We start from the raw sequence: 16,599 nt of genomic DNA, 5'->3' as shown, positions 1-16,599 counted from the left end.
TTCTGATAATTTCGAAGGTCTGTGCAAAACTAGTTACTACCGGTCCAGAGTAATGAAAGAATCTATCGGAATTGATAAAAAATAATTGTAACCATTCCGATAACTACAGGCTTAGTGCTGCTACGAAGTGAATAATCAGATAATACATTGTTTAAATACATGCCCATACAGGTCACCATACATAAATGGGGATTACCTGTACAAAGACAATAACAGGTACTCATTGATTGCTCGCAAACTACAAGCGGTTCAAGAACAATGTGCATACATGTGCACGCATAATGTACGCTGATTATTACCATATATAACGCAACGCGCACTAGATACCCATTAAAATGTATATGCATTCATTAATCCCCCCCCCCCCCCCCCTTCGCACAATAAGCGCTTACAAGTGACGTCATCAACAAAACAGGTGGTAGCTTCATGATGATGAACCTAGTTGTAATAACTGCTGAAACGTCGTACTCGGATTGTAAATGTTGTAGATTTGCTCTCCAACACACTGGTGTGCTGTACTAGTAACAAATTGCCATGTTCTGTTTACGTGATAAACCTTTGTCGGGTGGTGGCAGGTTTAACGACAGATTTATATTTACGTGATCTAACGCAAAAAAACCTATATTATGGATATTGGTCGCAAAAGCCTACGAGTTAGTAATTCATGCACTATCAAAAGAGAGGCTATCCCAAACATCCGTCCGGATTGGAGAGATTTTCCTCTCCTGAGCGTCCATGTTGAGAACAGTCCACAGAGGAGGATGAGGAGCCATCTCCCAGAGGTCCCCAGCGGAAGAACCGTGTTCACAGGAGGTGCCGAGCCAGCAGCACACTCAATCTCCCATCTCGCAGGCGGTGGGGTCGGGGTGGGGCGGACGCTCGTTGCAAGGCGCAACGTTGATAAACCTGCGGAAGAAAACGAGCGTTAAGCCGCGCAGTCCGTTGGTACCCGCCCCTCCCATCTTTCCCACCTGGCACACGCAAGCTGAGTCAGCGCAGGGGGGCACGGCGCGTGGGTGAGACAGAAAGAGGTCCGTGTCCGTGCCTGGACGGGATGTGGCGCCGGGTGTGAACGGCGATGCTCTCGTGACCGTGCGTTCGTTTGTGTGTATGCGTGCGTGCGTCTCACCTGTGACCGTCTTTCTGCTGCACGAACCCCGGTGGCTGTTGATTATCATACATTGGGGAAGTATCTCCCCCCCGGGGCTGGGAGACCTGTGAAGGAGACTGCCATGAACATCAGCTCGTCGAGAACGCCCGAGGCAAACGAGCGATTCGCTCGCACATCCTAAACCCATGCTCTGGGCTTTACAACGAACACGTTAACATGGCTGTCATTGCATGTGTGTGTACGCTTGTTGGTATTTGTACATGTGTGTATGTACGTGCGGAGCAGTAGTGTAGCGGATAACGCGCTGCTCTATGAACCCGGTGACCCGACTTCTAGGGCTGCTTATGAACAATACCAGTGACGATTATCTGAATGGGTCCTGGGGCTTCCCTAAAGTCGAATGAGCCTCAAATGAGTACTTTGTGAAGTGTGTAAACATTCTCTTTGGTTCTATTGGGTAAAGTCACGTAGGTGAAAATAAAATAACAAAAAAATCACGAAACGTCGTGATTTTTTATTTTATTTTCACCTACGTGACTTTACCCAATAGAACCAAAGAGTATGGATCCTAGCAGTCACGAAAGCTTTAAATCTAGAATGTGTAAACATTGCCATTGGGAAGACAAAGGCGGCCCGGCGAAGTGTTGGCCACCTACCCCCTTGTGTGCCACAATTACGACCTTCAAAGATGCTTGCTAACAGCACTTGCTCCAAAAGTCTTTCTAGGCTCTATAGGGGATCTTTGTCTTTTTTACAGTTCTGTATGTGTTTGCATATGCAAGTCACTCCCTACCGATTCGTGGCCGAACTTCCAATCAGCTAGCCGTGGCTTGCTGGAAGTGTCCACAACCGTGGTGTCCGTGTTCACGAGTTCCTGCAGTAAGGCGAATAGGAAATCAGCACGCGGTGAACATATGGCCACGGACCACTTGCCAAAGTGCCATTCTTCACGAGGTCCCGGTGATACTTTGCCTCTTGAGAAGAAAAATTAACTCACACTCATTAACGATACTGTGGCCTTGATATAAAATGTGTGCAAACCTGGTGGCCAACTACAAGAAACGTCTGACCTCTGTGATTGCCAACAAGGGTTTTGCCACCAAGTCATGTTTTGCAGAGGGCTCAAATGCTTATTTCCCTCATTAAAATGCAAATAAATTTATAACATTTTTGACATGCGTTTTTCTGGATTTTTTTGTTGTTATTCTGTCTCTCACTGTTCAAATAAACCTACCATTAAAATTATAGACTGATCATTTCTTTGTCAGTGGGCAAACGTACAAAATCAGCAGGGGATCACATACTTTTTTCCCTAACTTTATACACATGCTCACACGTACACTCAACACACACTCTCAGCGGTGATGTTAGGACTCATTACAGCTGGCTCAGCCAAACCAAAGAGTTGGGTGGTTCGTTTCACCAGTGCGAGTCGGCGTTTTCAAGCTGTTACTGAAAGTTTTTTTCTCACGGAATGTGTTATCTCCGTGTTGTCATAAGTGGGGCTTTCGTCCACTGAGTGTCAACTTACAAATGAGTTGGATCAATGAACGGGCCTCAGGCACGCAGCCTGTTCGTGAAGCGGGGACTGGCCGTAAAGTGTTATGACGGCGAGTTGAAAAATAACGTCACTTTTTTGCAGCACAGGATTATTAATTATTTCATGGATAGGGTCTCACCTTTATTTATCGGTAGTTTGTATCTTCACGTTTACAGGGCATGCATACGTGACGTAACACTCAGCAAGCAGCCACTCAGCCTGTGCGATGGCGCCAAGTATAAAATTGTTAATGAGCCCCTTTGCAAGAGGTCAATTTGCCTCTTGCCTGTGAGCTGCTGGTGTCAAACATTTTACCGTGTTTAACCCGTTCGTGATGTATAACATTTTTCCCACTCAAATTCACGTGGGCCTTTTTGATCAAATAGCATTTCAATTTCACTTTGAAGGAAAACCCAAGGCGACTCATTTATTTGTCAGTGGGCAAACTTACAAAATAAGCAGGGGATCAAATACTTTTTTCCCTCTGTATGTGCAACAGGGATGTTCTCCAGCTCCCACATTATTTAATAATTAATAAAAAATAATGATTTAATCTAATAAAGAATAATTATTTCATATTTTAATAGCAAATGCTAAGACATACATATTCACCATCATTTTACAAAAAAAACTGAAGGCACCCAATGGGTTCTCCCTTATCTCCGGTTGTGGCCAATATTTTCATGGAAATATCTGAGACGGACGCCATCCAAGCATCCACTCTACGCCCGTCCTTGTGGAAGAGGTACGTGGATGACACGTTTGTCATCTGGCCACATGGCCGACCGGCTAAACCACATCAATTCCATACACCCAGCCATCAAATTCACCATGGAGGTAGAAAAGGATGGCATGCTAACTTTCTTGGATGTCTTAATCAAAAAGAGACCAGATGGCTCAATGAGCCACTCTGTCTACAGGAAAGTAACCCATACTGACGCCAACCTAAAACCTGATTCCCACCACTATCCATCCCAGAAGAATTCCCTCATCAAAACGCTACACATAGAGCTCAGTGTATCTCCGACCATGAACACCTAACCAGTGAACTAAAACACGTACACCAAGCTCTCAAGGCGAATGGATATTCTGACTACACAATCCGCAAAGCCTTCACCCCAAGCGTGAGGAAGGAGCCATCTGAGGATCCAATCAAAACCATTACCCTGCCATACATAGCAGGGGTAACCACAAATATTTATAAAATCATGAACAAACACAAGATCCAGGCCCGATTTAACACAGTACATACAATTCGTGACCTGATCCCATCTGTGAAGGACAAGTTTCCTGACATGCAATATCCCGGCGTCTACAAACTAAGCTGTATCTGCGACAGCAGTTACATTGGGGAAACCAAACGACATGTCTCGGGCCGTGTTCGTGAACATAAGGCAGATCTGAAAGACTGCAGGACCAATACTTCTGCTGTGGCTGATCATTACTTTAATGCGCCATAATAAGGTGCTGTAGGCAGCTGACCTGCCACCACGCTCATGGGCCGACAGGGGGCAGCCAAGAGAGAGCGAGGTGTGTAGGGGTCAAACCCCCGTCCCTCCGTGACCGGAGGTTGACACCCCAGACCCCCCAGGGGCTGGGGGCTGAGGGGGATGGGGACCCCCACCACTTCCTAAACCCCCTTAAGAATTAAGACCTACTAAGACCTTCTAGAAGGTTCATGAGGGGAGGGGTGACCTCGACCTGGGGATAAAAGGCCGGCCCTCGGGACGGGCCAGGGAGTGTTCGCCAACTCAAGCTTGAGGACATCTGAAGACCTGAAGACTGGACCAGCACCCGGGGACTCTCCCCGAGGCTCTCGCTAGAGCCGGGGTTGCAGCGGACCAGGGCGAGTCCCGTACCCCGGGGTGGGTCGGTCGGTCCAGTCTTCCACTAGCCGCCGTCGCAAGTCACCGGCGTGTAGCGTAGCCCGGCGTGTGTAGGACACGCTAGAAGGGAGGCTATCTCTCCCTTAGGCTATCGGGTGTTACAGTAGTGTTTAACAGAGTAGTCTTAACATAGTGTTAAGAGTTGTTACAATAAACGCGTTGCCTTCAGCAGACGTCTCCGTGTGGTTAGGGCCACAACACTTGTATGTCACTGTCCCTCTCTCTGCATCTCTCTTTATGTGTCTGTCTCTCTATCTGTTTCTATCTCAGTCTGTGTATCTCTCTGTGTCTGTCTCTCTCTCCCTATGTCTCTGTATTAATGTTTCGTGTCTCTCTCTGTACTGCTTTTTTTGAATGTCCCTCTCTATCTCTGTGTCTGTCTCTATATATCTGTGGAACTTCTTTCGTACCGTACATTGCCAACCGTGCTAATCGGAGGTGCTGGGGAAAGACAGCCTACTAAACACAAAAAGAAGTTATAAAGAAATTGGTTTTCAAACTATATTTAAAATTGCATAGCTCCAGTGGCTTCCTAAAATCGGGACAGCGTTCCAGACGGCCGTTAAACTGCATCAGAAAACACGTGATGTGGTGGCCGTCTTTGTTCTATAGCCAGCCAAAAGCCACTGTGCGGATGACCGGAGTCTGCATGATGGTTTTTCTCTGTGTCTGTGTCCCTTTGTGTGTGTCTGTTTGTAGGCCTGGGCTCTGGGTTGTTCTTCATTCTTTCAGAGTCCCTGTCCCTCTGCTCACGATCATTAAGGACCTTCATGATGGTGAGCGGGCCTGGGTAAAACTACGTGGCCTGGAGTCAGAGCTATTCCCTGTACACCTTGAGGTGCGACAGGGATGTCCTCTGGCTCCCACATTATTTAACATCTATTTTGACCACGTAGTTCGTGAAGTCTTCAATAGCTGTACCAGAGGAATTTCCATTTGGTACGGATACAATGGGAGGCTGATCGGTGCCCGGGTAATTGCTGCTCACTCAGAGGAGGAGTTGGAGGCTCTGCTGCTGAACCTGGAGTTTGCCACCAAGAGGTGGAGCGTTACCATCAGCCCCACCAAAACTAAGCACCTGCCTGGGTATTTTGTACCATCGAACACTCCACACCCACAACCCCAAATTGGTGATAGGGCAGTTGTGGAGAGAGTGGACAGCTTCCCATTCCTTGGCAGTGTGCTCATGACCGGCTCCGCTTTAACAGCAGATGTCTCACTCGGAATCAGTCGAGCGGCATTATATTTTAATTGGTTGCGTAACGCTCTGTGGAAGCTACCTGGTCTATAACTCTGCACAAAGCTTCAGGTCTTCCCGGCCACGGTCATTCCCTCCCTTCTCTACACTTGCGAAACGTGGACCCCCCTAATGGAACATCTTCGCCGGTTAGAAACATTTATGTTGGCCTGTACGATCCATCCTGGGTTTAACCAGGCTAGATTGTGTGAGGAGCTCACAAATCGTTGAAAGATGTGGACAAAGTCCCATTGGTGAGCTCCTCCGGCAGGCAAGGCTGCGTTGGCTGGATCATGTAGCCCGCATGCCCAGCCACCACATGCCTAAACAGCTTTTATTCAGCCGGATCGAGGTGGTGAAACGGGCGCGGACGGGCTAGAGAAGAGATGGATTGATGTGGTACATGAGGATGTGGAGCCGAGTGGACTTGCCGATGACTGGTACCAGCGGTGTCAAGATCGGCCTCTGTGGAGGGTGCTCGTGAAGGACGCTGCTACGGACGGCGGAGGAGCGACGCTCACAAGAACGAGCGGAGTGCCGGGTGGCTAAAGCACAGCAAGTTGGCACAGTAGGGGGCACAGGTGGTGCATCAGCCAGTCGTCTCAGTCAGTAGACCCGTGGCATCTAGGTCTGCCCCGTGACCTCCTGCCAGCGGGCTTTCGACTCTTCACGTTGCCTCAAGGTGCACATAGCCTGGCACAAGCGTCATGGTGACGTCACCGCCACTTTTTGGCGAATGACAGTTATTGTTGTTGTGTTTGTTTCTCGCTTTACTCCTATGTCTCTCACTGCCTATTTCTGTGTCTATTTGCCCATGGCGATGCCCTCATTATTTTCCATTACAGATTTTCGCCCATGACTAGCCGCCCCGATCGTCCATTCCTAAGTCCAGTCCTAACTTTAGTGCTAAAACATTTTACAATACGAGAATCACAGTCACATCCATCTCATGTAAATACTGTACCATATACTTAGCATGAAGACGTACCTAATCAGGCCTATTGACCATGTAGAGTAGTGAAAGTTTCCGTGGAAAAATATTGTGAAATCATTGTAGCTCCCTATGGAATCAATGTTGGAGGAACTAGAATATGCATGCTCATATGTATACCTTAGGGAGTTATTGAAGGCAGACCGGGATCATAGACAGGACATAAGAGAGGGGGCGACGTTAGATCGGAGTGCTTCTGAATATCACCGTAGCTATGTGCTCAGGGAATCACGTTTACAAACGGTGCATCTATCACCTGCTGTGACGTATGGCTCAGACACACCGACATATCAAATGAGTGCAGCTAATACTTGGACGAGGAAGACAATGACATATGATCTCTGGATTAATGTATCAGCATCTGCATGCTGAAGAAGGAAAACGGATGCATGTAAATGTAAAACATTAGAATGATCTGAGATTGAAAACATCGCTAGACCTGCTGCTGGCGGATGGTTCGTAGGGACGCCGTTATGTAGCCCACCAGTAATTTAATTCGTCACGATTCAGAATTTACAATTTCATTTATTATTTGCTCATGCCTCGTACCGTCTCCTGTGTACACACGCACACAACAAAAGCTGGGCGGTGGCGGCTACGCTGCTGCACTGTGGAGGCAGCAGCGAGGGTCGGTGGATCACCGCACTTCGATGTTGTGAAACTCCCTTGCCGTGGGCGTCGAGGAGGTGCCATGCCCTGGCTATGCCAGGAGAAGGCGGTAAAGGAAGAATGTGGACTGCATGGGATTGAGTGTTTGCCCCCTTCGCACGCATGGGCGCCACGGTGGTGAGATGTTAACTACCTCGCCTGGTATACAGGAGGTCGTGGATTCGATCCCGACCCAGACGCCTGCTGTATATTTGGAGTTTGCATGTCTCTGTCTCCCCGTGGTCGCGTGGATTTTTTCCGGGTCCTCCGGTTTTTACCTCCTCAGATACAGAATAAACGAGCGTTTTGAGTATTTGACTGCTGTAAATTTCCACAAGATAAGCCACTTCGTTGAGCTATCATTTGGGGCCAGGTCGTTTCTGAAAAAAATAGCTGTATAACTGAGTGAGCTTTACCTGGTAAACATTTTTGTTCAGTTATTATTCAGGTGCTTCGGTTTCCTCCCACATTAATTGGCCCACACCACCTCAAACTGTAGAGGACCGCAGAGCTTGGGCAATCGTTGGCGCCGACTCGTCGCCTGGCTGCTGCCTTCCCGCTCATCTGTGGTTCCTCCTCGCGCCTCCGAGTTGTTGTCCTCTCAGCGAGAGCGAGCGAGTGATGTGCGGTAGCGGCGTGTTGAAAGTTGACATTGTTATTATTGACACACACACTAGAGGACGGATAAGGTGGCGTGACCTCACATGCATGACAACTGACCCATCGCCAGACACCGCTCACCATGCGTGCACTCACCACTCACCAGATATCATTCACCTGGCACACACATGATATACAGTGAGGGAAAAAAGTATTTGATCCCCTGCTGATTTTGTACGTTTGCCCACTGACAAAGAAATGATCAGTCTATAATATTAATGGTAGGTTTATTTGAACAGTGAGAGACAGAATAACAATAACAAAATCCAGAAAAACGCATGTCAAAAATGCTATAAATTGATTTGCATTTTAATGAGGGAAATAAGTATTTGACCCTCTCTCAATCAGAAAGATTTCTGGCCCCCAGGTGTCTTTTATATTGGTAACGAGCTGAGATTAGGAGCACACTCTTAAAGGGAGTGCTCCTAATCTCAGCTTGTTACCTGTATAAAAGGTATTTGTCCACAGAAGCAATCAATCAATCAGATTCCAAACTTTCCACCATGGCCAAGACCAAAGAGCGCTCCAAGGATGTCAGTGACAAGATTGTAGACCTACATAAGGCTGGAATGGGCTACAAGACCATTGCCAAGCAGCTTGGTGAGAAGGTGACAACAGTTGGTGCGATTATTGCAAATGGAAGAAAAACAAAATAACTGTCAATCTCCCTCGGCCTGGGGCTCCATGCAAGATCTCACCTGGTGAGTTGCAATGATCATGAGAACGGTGAGGAATCAGCCAAGAACTACACGGAAGGGTCTTGTCAATGATCTCAAGGCAGCTGGCCATGGTGGAAAGTTTGGAATCTGATTGATTGATTGCTTCTGTGGACAGGTACCTTTTATACAGGTAACAAGCTGAGATTAGGAGCACTCCCTTTAAGAGTGTGCTCCTAATCTCAGCTCGTTACCAATATAAAAGACACCTGGGGGCCAGAAATCTTTCTGATTGAGAGAGGGTCAAATACTTATTTCCCTCATTAAAATGCAAATCAATTTATAACATTTTTGACATGCGTTTTTCTAGATTTTTTGTTGTTATTCAGTCTCTCACTGTTCAAATAAACCTACCATTAAAATTATAGACTGATCATTTCTTTGTCAGTGGGGAAACGTACAAAATCAGCAGGGGATCAAATACTTTTTTCCCTCACTGTACTCATCAACCACCACGCACCACTCACCTGATCCGAACCACACACTCCAGGCATTTGCCATTCACTCGCACACAAACTCACACCATTCTCACCTATTCGTCCGTAACATTGACAAAAAACACGTCTCATTCACAATCCTGTATCTGTCTCATCGCGTAAAACAACAAAATCAATGTTTTTTTTTCATCCCATCAGCCCCACGGTCTTCTTAGAGTGCATAATGTCAGCAGTATTAGTTCAAGACAAAGCAAGCTATGGGCTCGCTTCGACATTCAGTGTTTCATCAGCAGTCAGGCTTGCCCCAACCAACGTTGGTGAATCGCAAGATACTAAAGATGCTAATAAGCAAAGTCGCCCCACCCCCGATAACTTCAAGATAATTGGTCCGAGTTTTCACGCAAAATGGTATACTGTACTGTAATGTATTCTGATATAAAGTACACATTACTCAATTGGGATTATACATAGCCACCCCCTACTGTGAAAACTGGCAGGACCCTCCTGAAAAAGAGCCACGAGGCTCACTCAGTGAGGCAGCGGCGGCCCTGGACCCGCTGCTGCCAGCAATCGGCGCCCCCAAACCCCAGGGGCAGGTCGAGGCTGAGTTTTTTGGTAAACTGGAAAACATTTTGCCCCTCTTTTCCGTTTAATGTTTTATTTTTTAAAGAGGCATAATTATTCGGTTTGTCGTCCGTCAGAAATGTTGAGAAATAAATTACAGTTTTTTTTCCCTCGAATTTGGCACCCCACTTAACTTGGCGCCCTAGACGACCGCCTAGATAGCCTACATGGACGTGTCGCGCCTGCAGTGAGGCTTTCCTGGGTAAACAAGCCTCATACTGGTAGGAACCTCCTGGTTACACCAGCCCACAGGGGATTATTGTGTCCGTCCGTCCGTCGTGCATCAAAACATGGGAGGGGTGGGGCTGGGTGGAGAGGGGAGGGTGTGGAGGGGCTGAGTGGGGAGGGGCTGAGTGGGGAGGGGCTGGGTGGGGAGGGGAGGGTGGGGAGGGGCTGGGTGGGGAGGGGCTGGTCACCCCGTGGTGCCCTTATAAAACTCAACGTTTTACCTACTCACGCCGGCTTGTGCCCGCCCTCACAGTCGGGCATATTTGCGGAATACACCACGCCGCCGTTGACCCTGGACATTGATCGAGCAACCCAACGTTCCTACCAGCTCCCTCCGCAGGAATGTGTTAATCATCATGGTCACACTTGACACCACTCGCTTGTGGCCGTCTGATGCCTAGTCTCCGCGGCACAGTAGCGTGTTTAGTCCAGCAGGGGGTGCTGCGGCAATGTTGTTGACGCACGTGTTGGCTTTACGCGCTATGAAGAAGAACAATTGACCAAATGTCGTGTATTAAAAAATAAATACTTTTAAGACCACAGTTTGTTATTTACGAATTTTCGCTGAGTTGTCATTGCACTGCAGCACGTGACCTGTTTTTTTCTTTTATCTAGGTCAAGAGTCATAACATAGGCAATGTGCAATTCCAAAGACCCCCATGGATGATTATGGTGGGTGTTTCAGATTGCCATAAAACACCCTACCTGTGTCACGCACTGGATTATATTTTTTTTAAATCTGAGATAAAATTCATACGTCGTGCAAAGTTCACATTTAATACCATAGCCAGCTGGATTAATACGGTCAAAATGAGTTATCTTTCGACTCTGTACGTTGAGAAGTACTCAAATTAATGCTGCCAAAACACACCGGCTAATGTGAGCCGATTCATAATCTGTGCCATAACTCACACAACGTGTCTCCCTTGTTGCCTCTCTCTCCAGAGGCTGTCCCCACTCCTTCCCTTGGCCTCGCCCCTCCACCAGTTAGCCCTGTTCAGCTCCATCCACCACATGAACCACAGATGTTTCTTTAATCTAGTTTAGAGGCTATATGCAGTTGTTATAGGTCAGTACCAATGCCATAGGTTTTCGGTTTCTGGTTAAAATCAGCTGGACCTGTAAAATTAAAATTACAGGCAGCCCTCGACTTACGAACACCCGACTTAAGAATACCCGACTAAGGAACACCCGACTAACGAACACTAGTACTTAAGAATCCGCGAAATTTCGTGAAACTGAACGTTCGTAAGTCGAGGGATACCTTTATAGAATGAAAGACAAGGTAGGGGCGATGAGAAGTTTCCTGTTTCCCGGGAAAGCAACGCGGTATGGAAGGCAGGGCATGTGGAAGGAGGGAAGTTGTGAGATGTGATGAGGCTGAGGTTGACTCAGCCTCAAATTATTACCTGGTGCGATGTGTAAATATCGTCACTGGGGAGATGAAGACGGCCGGGCGTGGTGCTGGCCACCCATCCCTCGTGTGCCGTTCAGGTCTTCATATGTGCTTGCTTATAGCACTTGCCCCAACAGTCTGTTAAGGCTATACGGGTGATCTTTGTCTGTATAATGAAGGCCATGGATTTGGGCATAGGCAAAGGAATCTAGCATTTCTTATCAATCCATGCACTTCCTCCCACCACTCTCCCTAAAATAAAAATAATTACTGAACATGCACACCGTTAATTACCCACGTGGGGAGCCATATCAGCGCTATAAATCCGTCTTGCAGCTTGTGGACTGTGTAGCGTGGTGTCCCGCACCACCAGGGCCCTGCTTTGCACCACAAACTAACTTTGCTTCTGCCACCTACAAGGTGTAGGGCGTGATGTGCATGTAGGGGGAAGAAGAGTCTGGGGCCAGATACATGGAATGTGGGATGTGGGCAGGAAGAAGGTTGTGTATTGGAGATCCTGGCTCTGAGATAATGTGGAGGTTTGGGTAGGCTGTGTGCGCTGAGTGTTGGGGCGAGTGGTCGGTGGTATGTGGACTGGACAAAGAGGCTGTTCGTATGTTGATGGGTGTGTATGAGGCTGGGTATATGAGTTGGGGCGTGTGCAAGGTGTGTACGAGGATGGGTGTTGGTATTCGTGTTGGGTGTATGGGCTGTAGATTAGACTATCTGGCTGTTTGATTGGTGGGTGGGTATAGGGCTGGCTCTGTGAGGTCTGGGTGAGTGTTTGTGGCTGGCTGTGTGAGTTCTGGGTGAATGCTTGGGGCTGGCTGTGAGTTCTGGGTGAGTGTTTGGGGCTGGCTGTGTGAGTTTTGGGTGAATGCTTGGGGCTGGCTGTGTGAGTTCTGGGTGAGTGTTTGGGGCTGACAGTGTGAGTTCTGGGTGAGTGTTTGGGGCTGGCTGTGTGAGTTCTGGGTGAGTGTTTGGGGCTGGCTGTGTGAGTGCTGGGTGAGGGTTTGGGGCTGGCTGTGTGAGTTCAGGGTGAATGTTTGGGGCTGGCTGTGTGAGTTCTGGGTGAGTGTTTGGGGCTGACAGTGTGAGTTCTGGGTGAGTGTTTGGGGCTAAGGATTTGATAAACATTTCAGGTCTTAATTGATTGTTCACGCTCAGAGTGGCTTTCAGACTGCATACATTAATTTTTCGTCTCCCCCCTCCTCTTTTCAGAACATAGATGGACTAGTCCTTCTAAATAAACTGCCTAATCGCTGCGCGTGGCGCTGACGTGTTTTTTTTTTTTATAAATAAATAAATACACCGTTTAAAAAGAAATAAATTAATGCAAACCGACGCACCTGATGACGACCGTTTGTGTTATGGTCGAAACGTCGTGAGAATTTTTATTGTTTTATATATTTTTTTATTTTATTTTATTGTTTCCCTTCAACGTGACTTTACCGAAAGAGCTAAGAATATGAGGGAGGGGGGTGTTTGAGAAATGTGACGTCACATCAAAATGGGCAACTTTATAAATAATTATAGACAACACGTTCTGCTTAATTAAATAGACTTTTTTATACATATTTTCTCCTACAACATCAGAGTGCAGCGCCACATTAAATACGCACTACAATGACAATAGTTTAAAGCGATTTGAAGCATGTTTTATATTTTGATTTAAAGCTTTCGTGACTGCAGTAATTCATATTCTTAGTTTTTTCGGTAAAGTCACGTTGAAGGGAAACAACAAAATAATAAAATATATGTAAAACAATAAAAAAATTCTCACGACGTTTCGACCATAACTCAAACGGTCGTCTTCAGGTGTGTTGGTTTGCATAAATGTATTTTTAAACGGCGCATTTATTTATTTATAAAAAAAACGTTAACGCCACGCGCAGCGATTTGGCAGTTTATTTAGGACTAGTCCATCTATATTCTGAAAAGAGGAGGGGGGAGAGGACATTTTATAATGTATGCTGTCTGAAAGCCACTGTAAGCGTGAACAATCAATTAAGACCTGAAATGGTTTATCAAATCTTTCCAATGATTGCTAAGATAGAATCCATCTTCTCGGTTGAAATTGTCTCTGTGCTTGTATATGTGGATAGCCTCATGAACGAATCTCTCATGGAAGCCAGATGGCTTACAAAGAACCTCTGTCTTGGAAAAGTCAATGGAATGTGAGCCTACTGAATTAGAACAATGATCTGCCACGGCCGAGGTGTTGGTCCTACCGTGTTTAAGGTCTGCTTTGTGTTCACGAATGCGGTCCGAGACATGGCGTTTGGTTTCTCCAATGTAACTACTACCACAGAGGCAACTTAGTTTGTAGACACCAGGGTATTGTATGTCCGGAATCACATCTTTTACAGATGGAACCAGATCACGGATGTTATGTAATGTGTTGAAACGGACCTGGATCTTGTGTTTATTCAAAATTTTGGAGATCTTTTTTGTGATCCCCGCAATGTAGGGTAAAGTGATGGTTTTGAAAGGCTCCTCAAGAGGGTTCTTCTTCATGGTTTGAGTGATAGCTTTTGCGGATTGTATAGTCGGAGTAACCATTAGCCCTAAGAGCTTGGTGTACGTGCTTGAGTTCACTGCTTATGTGTTCCTGGTCGGATATGCATTGGGCTCTATGATACAGAGTCTTGATGAGAGAATTCTTCTGTGATGGATGGTGGTGGGAATCCGGTTTCAGATAAGCATCCGTATGGGTAGCTTTCCTGTAGACAGAGTGGCTCATTGAACCATCAGGTCTCTTTTTAATTAGGACATCCAAAAAAGGTATCTTGCCATCTATTTCGACTTCCATGGTAAATCTGATGGCTGGGTGTATGGAATTGATGTGGTCGAAGAATTGGTCTAGAGCAGGCCGGCCATGTGGCCAGATGACAAAAGTGTCATCCACGTACCTCTTCCATAAGGTTGGGCGCAGAGTGGCAGTCTGGACGGCGTGAGTCTCAAATTTCTCCATGAAAATGTTAGCTATAACTGGAGAAAGGGGGGAGCCCATTGGGGTGCCCTCAGGTTGTTTGTAGAAAGTTCCATTCCAAGTGAAGTATGTATTGGTTAAACAGTGTCTCACCAGGGCGGGTACCTCAGTGTTTAGTCCTTGATGAACCAAGTCTTCAATGATTGCAATGGTGTCAGGTACAGGAACCTTGGTGAATAAGGAAACTACATCAAAACTGACAAGCAGGTCGTCTGGGGACAGGGAAATACCCTTGATTGTCGATACCAGGTGAGTAGAATTTTGTACCGCAGAGGTGGTCTTTCCAGTGAAAAGACGCAGGATTTCAGACAAAAAAACGAGCTAGTTTGTAGGTGGGGGAGCCGATAGTAGAGACTATGGGACGAAGGGGTGTATCTACTTTATGTATTTTTGGTAAGCCGTATAATCTTGGTGGCCTGGCAGCAGAAGGTTTCAACGAAAACTGTTTAGATTGATCAATTAATGCGGTTGAATCAGAAATTATTTTGTTGGTTTGTGTGACGAGGCTGTTGGTGGGATCTCTTTTTATTTTTGTATAACTACCATCGTCGAGTAATTCTTTAATTTTGTTGTTGTATTCTATTTTATCCATGATGACAGTAGCATTGCCTTTGTCAGCTGAGACGACTACAATATCATTCCTCTTTTTAAATTTATATAATTCAAAACGCTCATCTTTGCTGAGGTTGCTAGCTGGCATCTTAGCGTTTTTGAGGGTTGCAGCGATTTCAGATCTTGCTACGTCTGCAGCCATGTGACCCAGGCCCCTGAGAGCAACGTCTACTTGGGCAATTATATCATTAACTGGTATGTGTTTAGGTGTGACTGCAAAGTTTAGACCTTTAGCTAAAACGGATTTCAGACCATCGGAAATAAAACTGTTACTGCGATTAATTAGCGCGTGGAGCTAACGTTTTTGTAAAATAAATAAATAAATAAATAAATAAAACCATGAAGAAGAACCCTCTTGAGGAGCCTTTCAAAACCATCACTTTACCCTACATTGCGGGGATCACAAAAAAGATCTCCAAAATCTTGAATAAACACAAGATCCAGGTCCGTTTCAACACATTACATAAAATCCGTGATCTGGTTCCATCTGTAAAAGATGTGATTCCGGACATACAATACCCTGGTGTCTACAAACTAAGTTGCCTCTGTGGTAGTAGTTACATTGGAGAAACCAAACGCCATGTCTCGGACCGCATTCGTGAACACAAAGCAGACCTTAAACACGGTAGGACCAACACCTCGGCCATGGCAGATCATTGTTCTAATTCAGTAGGCTCACATGCCATTGACTTTTCCAAGACAGAGGTTCTTTGTAAGCCATCTGGCTTCCATGAGAGATTCGTTCATGAGGCTATCCACATATACAAGCACAGAGACAATTTCAACCGAGAAGATGGATTCTATCTTAGCAATCATTGGAAAGATTTGATAAACCATTTCAGGTCTTAATTGATTGTTCACGCTTACAGTGGCTTTCAGACAGCATACATTATAAAATGTCCTCTCCCCCCTCCTCTTTTCAGAATATAGATGGACTAGTCCTAAATAAACTGCCAAATCGCTGCGCGTGGCGCTAACGTTTTTTTAATAAATAAATAAATGCGCCGTTTAAAAATAAAAATAAATTTATGCAAACCAACACACCTGAAGACGACCGTTTGAGTTATGGTCGAAACGTCGTGATATTTTTTTATTGTTTTATATATATTTTATTATTTTGTTGTTTCCCTTCAACGTGACTTTACCGAAAAAACTAAGAATATGTTTTATATTTTTATATTTTTGTGACGTCATGTTTGAGGGGGGGGGGGTCTGACTTTTTGCGACGCCGTGTGACGAGGGGGGGGTCAAAAATCGTCCAAAATCGCGTGACGTCATTTATGGACAGCCCCTTTTAACTTTATATATATTTTAATTCTCATCGTCGTCGTGTGTGTGGAAATGTATAGCAGCCAAATACTCTAAACGCGTTTTTCTACGGAATCTTCGAGACCCATAGACCCACAGCGACCCACAGAGACCCATAGAGACCCACAGAGACCCATAGAGACCCATAGAGACCCACAGAGACCCACAGAGACCCGCAGAGACCCACAGAGACCCATAGAGTCCCACAGAGAC

General features: G+C 46.1%; 1 long non-coding RNA gene across 1 annotated transcript; it reads right to left on the bottom strand.

Annotated features, from left to right (window-relative positions):
- Positions 1-390: 390 nt before the first annotated feature.
- Positions 391-2,611, bottom strand: LOC142928905 (uncharacterized). Its single transcript, XR_012945195.1, has 3 exons — positions 1,905-2,611; positions 1,130-1,215; positions 391-906 (listed from the first exon to the last, which is right to left on the bottom strand). It is a non-coding gene; the product is annotated as an uncharacterized LOC142928905 (long non-coding RNA).
- Between the last annotated feature and the right edge of the window lie 13,988 nt (positions 2,612-16,599).

The sequence above is a fragment of the Petromyzon marinus genome, chromosome 24 (assembly GCF_048934315.1).
Source record: "Petromyzon marinus isolate PM22_M1 ecotype Great Lakes invasive population chromosome 24, UKy_Petmar_22M1.pri1.0, whole genome shotgun sequence".
Classification (NCBI taxonomy): Eukaryota; Metazoa; Chordata; class Hyperoartia; order Petromyzontiformes; family Petromyzontidae; genus Petromyzon; species Petromyzon marinus.
This window is presented reverse-complemented; position numbering and strand designations above follow the sequence as displayed.